The sequence below is a fragment of the Mytilus edulis genome, chromosome 10 (genome assembly GCF_963676685.1).
Source record: "Mytilus edulis chromosome 10, xbMytEdul2.2, whole genome shotgun sequence".
NCBI lineage: Eukaryota > Metazoa > Mollusca > Bivalvia > Mytilida > Mytilidae > Mytilus > Mytilus edulis.
This window is the reverse complement of record NC_092353.1, coordinates 24,791,500-24,800,286: the sequence shown is the minus strand read 5'-3', so window position 1 is coordinate 24,800,286 and position 8,787 is coordinate 24,791,500.

The following is an 8,787-nucleotide window of genomic DNA, read 5'->3' as shown; positions in this document are numbered from 1 at the left end:
TTTTGGTATAGTAATTACTTATTGAATGTCCAGTAGTCAAATAAGGTACCTGTTGAATATCAAGTAGTGATATGAGGTACTTGTTGAATGTCCTATAGTATTTCTAGAGTTGATAAATGTCCTCTGCATACAACAGGTACTGATTGAATGTCCATTAGATTTAGCAGTAAAATGTTGATATCCTATTGATATATAGAGGGATTTTCTTGAATGTACTATAAATATAGAAGGTACTTGTTGAATGTCCTAGTCATAGCAGGTACTTGTTGAATGTCATATACTTATAACAGATATTAATTGTTGAATATCCTATTGTTAAAGCAGATACTTTTTTGTTCAATGTCCTATAGTTATAACCGGTAATTGTTGAATGTCCTGTTGGTATAAGCAGTCCTTGTTGAATATCATATTGCTTTAGAAGAAACTTGTTGAATGACCTAAAATTATAGCATGTAATTAGTGAATGTTCCATAGTGATAGCAGTTACATGTTGAATGTCCTATAGTTATAAGAGGTACTTATTGAATATCCTTTTGGTATAGTAATTTCTTGTTGAATGTCCAGTAGTCATATAAGGTACTTGTTGAATGTCCTATTGTATTTCTAGAGTTGATAAATGTCCTCTGCATACAACAGGTACTGATTGAATGTCCTATAGATTTATCAGGAAAATGTTGATATCCTATTGATATATAGACGGATTTTCTTGAATGTACTATAGAAATAGCAGGTACTTGTTGAATTTCCTAGTCAAAGCAGGTACTTGTTGAATGTCCTTTAGTATTTCTAGAGTTGATAAATGTCCTTTACATACACTTTGACCTGATACGAATTGTTGAATGCCCTATAGATATAGCAGGTAATTGTTAAATATCCTATTGATATAGAAGATACTTGTTGAATGTCCTAATGTTATAAAAGGTATTTGTTGAATGCCTTATAATATAGCAGTTACTTGTTGAATATCCTCTTGGTATAACAGGTCTTGTTGAATGTCCTATAAATATAGCAGGTACTTGTTGAATGTCCTATAGTTATAACAGGAACCTGTTGAATGTTATATAGCTATAGTAGATACATTGTAATTGTTAAATGTCCCATAGTCATAGATGGTACTCGATGTATGTCCTATAGTCAATACTGATATTTTAAAAGACTTTCTATATAAAACGTTTAGATGCACTGTAAATCTACCTGACGCCTGACGCGTCCGGACGCGTTCAAAATTTGTACACCGAATGTTCAATATTTTAACGTCATATGTTCATGCTTAGAGACGTGTTCAAAGTTTTAACTTTTGTGTTTAAAATATTAATATGTGTGTTCAGACACAGTGTACACCGGTGTTCAAATTCTGATCTGAAAAAGAGGATAGTTGTTTGTCCGATTTTCTATATTTCTAATTGGCAAATTTACAAAGAAATTCATTTAAAAATATGAATGTACACGCAGGAGGATGATCATGTGAATTTTTGACAAATAATTTAGTAATTGTGAAATATTAAACTTCCAAGCTGGCATACGTGTATAGTTTATGAACTTATTTTATTATTATTACTAGTTTTACTTATAAGTGACATAATTATGCATATTAATGAGGCCTGTTATGGTAATATCGGAATAAAAATATGTCGATGTTTATCTTATTTCATGATCCGTTCAGTTTATTAACATTACATGTTCAATCAGTGTTCAAATCGCTCGAAATTTTGAACACATCGCGTTAAAAAAAATATACCAGGGTACCAAATACCGGAAACAGATATCGGCTGGTGATTTAGGCGGTTAAACAAAGAAAGGATACACATAAGGTAGAGAACTGGAGAATGGACTTCTATCCCACATGAACATGAAAGAAGTGAGTAACAATTAAGTTAGGATAATCTCCATAGGTAGTTCGAAGGCTTCCTTGTTATTTTCTCATGTCAGATATATATTTGTCAAATATTCATAACTGTTATATCCAAATTTTCAATATTCAACATAAAAGACGAATTAAAGAACAGTATTTAACGTAAATAACTGTCAGCTTTGTTCTGGTGATTTTCTAAACTGCTGAATAACCAGTCTGTGATCGTCTGTCTGTTATATAGAATAAATGATGATTTTTGACATCCACGTATATTAGCTGAACACTAAGTGTTAAGAACTCTAACATCAAGTGTTCAAAAATGAAACACAAAGGCATTAAAAAATGAACACCACACAATCAATTGATGAACACAAAGTGTTAAGAACTCTAACATCAAGCGTTCAAAAATGTAACACAAAGGCATTAAAAACTGAACACCACATATTCAATTGATGAACACTAAGTGTTAAATAACTCTAACATCAAGTGTTCAAAAGTGAAACACAAAGGCATTAAAAACTGAACACCACACATTCAATTGATGAACACTAGTGTAAACATAAGGAACATCATTTTTGACTTAGAAAATTCAATTTTTTTTTTATTTTGCAGGAATCGTTAGATTGGAATGTTTGAATTAGAAACCGGTAGCAAATAAGCCCACGAAGGCCATTTCTACATGCTATAATGTGTTGGAAAAAAGAAAGATGTCAAAAAGGTATGACAATATATATGTATATTAATAGCTTATGTAGGTGTATCTTTTCTATATCTGTATACCTTACTTAGGTCAAGAAATCGACTTATGTAATTTATAATGTCAAAACTTGCATTTCACTGCCATAGAATATTAATTTGTACTCTAGTATATATCGAAAATCCAATTAAAGCCTAACAACTATTGCATAATTTGATGCTTTATGAACAACTCTCTTCTATAAATTTTAAATTTTATTTTGCAGGATATATAGGCGCATAGACATTACTTGTTGTGGAGGATTTTGACATTAGAAGTTGATGATAACACATAAAATGCCAAGTTGAACCAGTTGATAGCTTTTAGTGAAGATGCACTGAAAAGTTGAGCGTACATTGTGTGTGATCGCACTAGAACTGTTGGAATTTGAAAACTTTTAAACTTTCATTGTGACAAATATCTATATCATAAACTATCTACTTATCACATTGACATGCTTTTTTGGTTAGGATACACATGATGTAGCAACTATATCTTGTCATGTAGAAGAAAATAATTATTTGTGATATATTTAAGTCGGTTTAAAAACATTATGTATGTGATTTCACTGACTGTTACTTGTGATATCATATGGTATTCTTGTGCACTTTTCTTACATATATGCTCATTTGATTATATAAAGAATTACTTGTTAAAATATGTTTTATTGTTGTATTTTGCCTGATTCAATATAGTTTTTATAACAGTTAAATTAAGTTTAGTACTTATGGCAAATTATGTACGCTTAACAATAGAACATGTTCCACATTTGAACACCATCAATTTGAACACCTATGTCAACTGTTCTGAATGTTAACGTCTGGTGTTCTGAATCTTAACATTTTGGTTTTTAAACATGTTCTGTGTGTTCAAAAAGTGTTACATGGCTGTTGAACGCGTCGACGTATTAAGATTTTTAACATTCGGACACGTTAAATCGTTGAACACTAATGTTAAGGTCTTTAACATCAAGTGTTCAAAAATGAAACACAAAGGCATTAAAAACTGAACACCACACATTTATATCTCTATAAAATTTAATAAGAAGGTTCAATACCACAAAAGGGAAGTTGGGATTGATTTTGGGGATGATGGGCCCAACCGTTTTGGAATTAGGGGCTCAAAACATGCATTCAGTATATTAACTTGTGTATAAGTATTTCAATTGCTCTAAAATTGTTCTACAATGTTTAATACCACAAGTAGAAGGTTTGGATTCATTTTGAGGGGTATGGTGCCAACAGTTTAGGTATAAAGGACCAAAAAGGGACCAAAAACTAGCACTGTTGTAGTTTCTGGACAATAACTTTTGTGTAAGTGTATGGATCTCTCTTACATTGTACCACAAGGTTCCATATTACAAAAGGAAGGCTGGGATTGAGTTTTGGGGGTAATTGGCCAATTCATGCGGGAATTAGGAGACCAAAAAAGGGCCAAAAACAAGCATTGTTCTAGTTTCCAGACAATAACTCCATTATATTTTAGCATCCCAATATATTTTACTTACTGATGTTTAGTTACATTAGGATGTTTATCTCTGATCTATATCATGACTGGTTACCAATGTAGATGACAAATTGGTGTTATTCATGACAATTAAACAGAATCCACATGACTTATGCGACCATTCTTGGATGAAATTAACATTACTTTAATATTACACTTGTTGAAACCGTTTTTATCAATTTTCAATTTCCATTGTTTAAATTGTTCATTGTTCATGTGTTGTTTCCGTATATTTTATGTTTCATTGCTCATGTGTTGTTTCCGTATATTTTAGCCGCTCGTCTTGAGCCTACCCATTTGATCCGATAACACCCCATCTATAATACTAAAATTACGAGGTCCAATTTGTCAGCCGTCATCGGGTAAAAACGACAAATCAAAGAATTCAACTGTATATATAACTAATATACTAGGACAATGGTGTAGATTAAAAATTACACCACTCCAGACCCTTTTGTTTTCAGCATAATTAATATTGCCAATAATTAACAAGTTCCGGGTCGAATCCGATACCGATACAAATAGTATATTCAGCTATTACATTATCTGTACGTTCCGCATTTGACAGGCGCACCATCAAACGGTGTATTTAGGATTTTGCTATACACGGGTCATAATCAAAGGACTGACACTACTAAATTCAATCATTGTCAAATTGTTCCCTGTTGTAGTTTTATTCAGCAATCAGCAAGACTTTCTAAGATAACTAATATAGGACAATGCTTTTGAAAAAAAAATTATCCATTCCTGGATAGCCAGGACCTTTTGTTTTCCAAATAACTAATATTTCCAATAATTGATAAGTTCCAGGTCGACGGGTTCAAACAGAAAGATTTGAAAGCAGAGAAAACTGTGTATCTTATAATCGACATGACTTATCAGATGACAATACCAATTACTAAAATAAGGCTTAGGCATAGTTATATACTTTAATTCAGTCACGGACCCGCGATATCACGGGTGTGTACTTGTATAGCAATAAAATTATACTTTTATTGCCATTCATAACTCTTAACAGACCAATTAACAGACTGAGTTTTATACATCCGACCCATTAACAGACAAGGTTTTAAATAAAGATTGATTTATGTCACCAAAATACAGATTTTCGTGAAGATTTTTAACACAATGATTTCATTATGGTTAACAAACATAATACCTGTCTTTTCTCGATGTTCAAAATATTTCATGCACGTAAATTCAACCAACGTGTCATTTTGTGTACAGTTTGTGTGTGTAAAATGTGTATAAATTTATTGATGAGTAACCCGCCTTTTCATTTTATAGATCGTACATTGAAGCTAGAAAAATGATAATTACACCACTGGATTCAGTACATTGAATTGTTTTGTTAGACATGAATATTTTTTCTGATAAAAATATTTTTAAAAAGTTATACAATGAAACATGCTGAACTTTCAATGATTTTCTCGATAACACCTGATTAACAGACTTTAGCCAACCCGATTAACAGACCAACCGCCGATATAGCCGCATACTCAATATAGATTAACCGACCAATCTCTCGGTTAGCCGAGTGTCGGCCGTGGTATTGGACAGTCATGAAAGTAACTTTTATTACTTTTTTCCTGTTATCATGGTTAATATGGCAACATTTATTGGGGGCAGTTGTTATCAAAATTAAACTTCTGCCATATATTAGCAATATAACAAGTAAAGCTTTGATAATCTGGTCACCTGTAATTACATTTACCTGTTAAAATCACACATTTTTGCCAGTTCCGGGAAGATTTAAAAACAGAACGAAAAGCAACTCTTGCCGCGGACCGTGATGTGGTCACGGCAGAAACAGTAATATTCTCGTTACCGTTTGCTGATCTTTGCTCAATATGGAGTTGGAGTAACAAGGGACTTTATTTGTAGAAGTAAGAATAAACAAAACTTTATTTTTCAACTTGTTATCTATACAATAATTGGCCGATTGCCGGATAAAAGCAGGTGTTTTGTGTTATTTTTGTTATTCATATTTTCCACTGATCTAATTCAGCTACATGCTTGCAGTAACGTATGATAATAAAAACTCTTATATATAGGTGGCGTATTTATTAATATTATTAAAAAATCAACCTGAATATCTAATATTAAATATTCATTTTTTATATAAAAAAATAAGTCCATTCATTAATATTAGAAAAATGATTTATTAATATTAAAAAATGATTATTTAATATTAATAAAGAGGATCTATTTTTTAATATTAAATACAAGTATGGACACAGACGCAAATTGTCAGTGGGGTTAAAGGTCGTTACAAATGCATTGAAAGCTAGACTGGAAATGTGTATTAACAAATTGAGTTGATGTGTACATGTCTTCATTCAAATGCATTGACTGATAAAAAAGGGGGCTTCAACTTCAACCCCTCTCTATGTTGTTTGAGTGTTTGAATATGGAGTTTGTTAATAAATAGCTGCACTGTAAGTGCATGATATGTCTTGATTCCTTTTAAGCTTGCTTAAAGGTTGAACTATTTTGTTTTTTACAATTATTAGTCTATTTGTTTTCTCATTTCATTTGTTTTATATTTGTCATTTTAAGGTCTTTTATAGCTGACTGTGCTGTATGAGCTTTTGTCATTGTTGAAGGCTATTTGGGGACCTGTAGTTGTTAATCTTGTTTTAAATTTTGAAATGTAGCTGAAGTCAACAGACATAGACAATTCACCAAAGTTTTATAAAATGATGTGGAAGTGTTTATGTGAATAATTGAGATGGGAAATGAGGAAAGAGTCAAAGTGACAACAACCCAATCATAGAGTAGACAACAGCTGAAGGCCTCCAATGGGTTTTCAATGTAGCCAGAAACTCCTGCACTTATAGGTGTCCAAAAACTATAAAATCCCTTCTTTGTTTTAGCATATATATAAAAATTCATAACACAGAAATGTATAATCTGAAATTTATTACAATCAAAAGGGACCTTAGGTTAATATATATATATATAGTGTAAACAATTCACCAAAGTTTAATTAAAGGTGATAGATGCATTTTTGTGTTATTGTCCAAAATTGGAAAATTCTCTCTTTTTTAAGGATAAAATCTCTCTTCATAACATGGAAATGAAAATTCTGCAATTTATAAAATCGAAGTGGAGCTAATGTCAATAGATATAAACATTTCAACAAAGTTTCTTGAAAGTAGGGGGAAGTGTTTTCTAGTTATTGTCTGAAGTGTGGATGATGGACTGATAGACAACAGTATACTATAATATGTTGTGTGTGAGACGTTGGTATAATAAAATGGTTTTGAATGAATAATGATTAGAAACTGTTTATTGCAGTTATTGAGGGAACGGCAGTGAAGAAATTGCTGAGACCAATGTGTTTGAACCCTAAGAATTAAATTTTTGTTGAAATGAAACAAAGTTTAATTTTTGACCCTTTGGATCTTAATGTAGACCAATTTGAAAACGGGACAATCCTGTGCAATTGAATATTTCTGGCTATTGGCAATACTGTGCAATTGAAAATTTCTTGCTATTGCGCAATATTGTGCAAATACATATTTCTTGCTATTGCACAATAATGTGCAATTAAAAATTTCTTGCTATTGTGCAATTGAACATTTCTTGCTATTGAACAATACTGTGCAATTGAATATTTCTTGCTATTGCAGAATACTGCACAATTGAAAATTTCTTGCTATTGCACAATATTTTGTATAATAATTTTTGAACCCGATTTGGACCAACTTGAAAACTGGGCCCATAATCAAAAATCTAAGTACATGTCAAGACTCACCATATCAAAGAACCCCAAGAATTCAATTTTTATTAAAATCAAAATTATTTTAATTTTGGACCCTTTGGTTCTTAATGTAGACCAATTAGAAAACAGGACCTAAGATTAAGAATTTGGACACGGTTTGATTTGGCATATCAAAGAAGCACAATAATTCATTTTTTTGATGAAATCAAACAAAGTTTAAATTCCTTGGGACCAAAACTCCCAAAATCAATCCAACCCTTCCTTTTGTGGTCATAAACCTTTATAGATTTCTATTAACTTACACTAAAGTTATTGTTCAAAAACCAAGAAAAATGCTTATTTGGGACCTGTTTTTGGCCTTAAGGGGGCTCGCGGGTCTAAATCATTTTTTTTATTTAATATAAGATTTCGCTAATTTTTTCTATAAATGAACTTTATCTTATATCTTATAGAAAAATAAAATAAAAAAGAGGGGTCACCGATCATTTACGCTCACAATCTGCCTTCGAAAGAAACATACATTTTTGTAAAAGTACTTTTTGTCTGTTGAACTAATAGGAGAAAAAGAGGTAATATCGAAATAAAAAAAGAACCTAATTACAGAAATTGCTTAAATTTTACAATTATTAAGTTTATGTACAGCTTTTTTGAAAACAATAATAAAAAATATAGGTCACCGATGAGTAAAAAAAGATATTTCAATTTTAATGCCAAAAAATAGCATTTTGGCACCAAAGGGAGATAATTTTGAGCTTTTTCAATGATATCTACATTTTAAAAGTCAGTTGGGGCCAACATGAAATTGTTTTTTTGGAATGATTTTTGTGCCATATGATAAAGTAACAACTACTTAAGGTAATTTATAAAATTTGTAATGCAAATTAAATGTTTAATTTTTTTCTGAAAATCTTATACCCGCGAGCCTCCTTAAAACCTACTGTTGGAACTAAAATTACCAAAATCTAT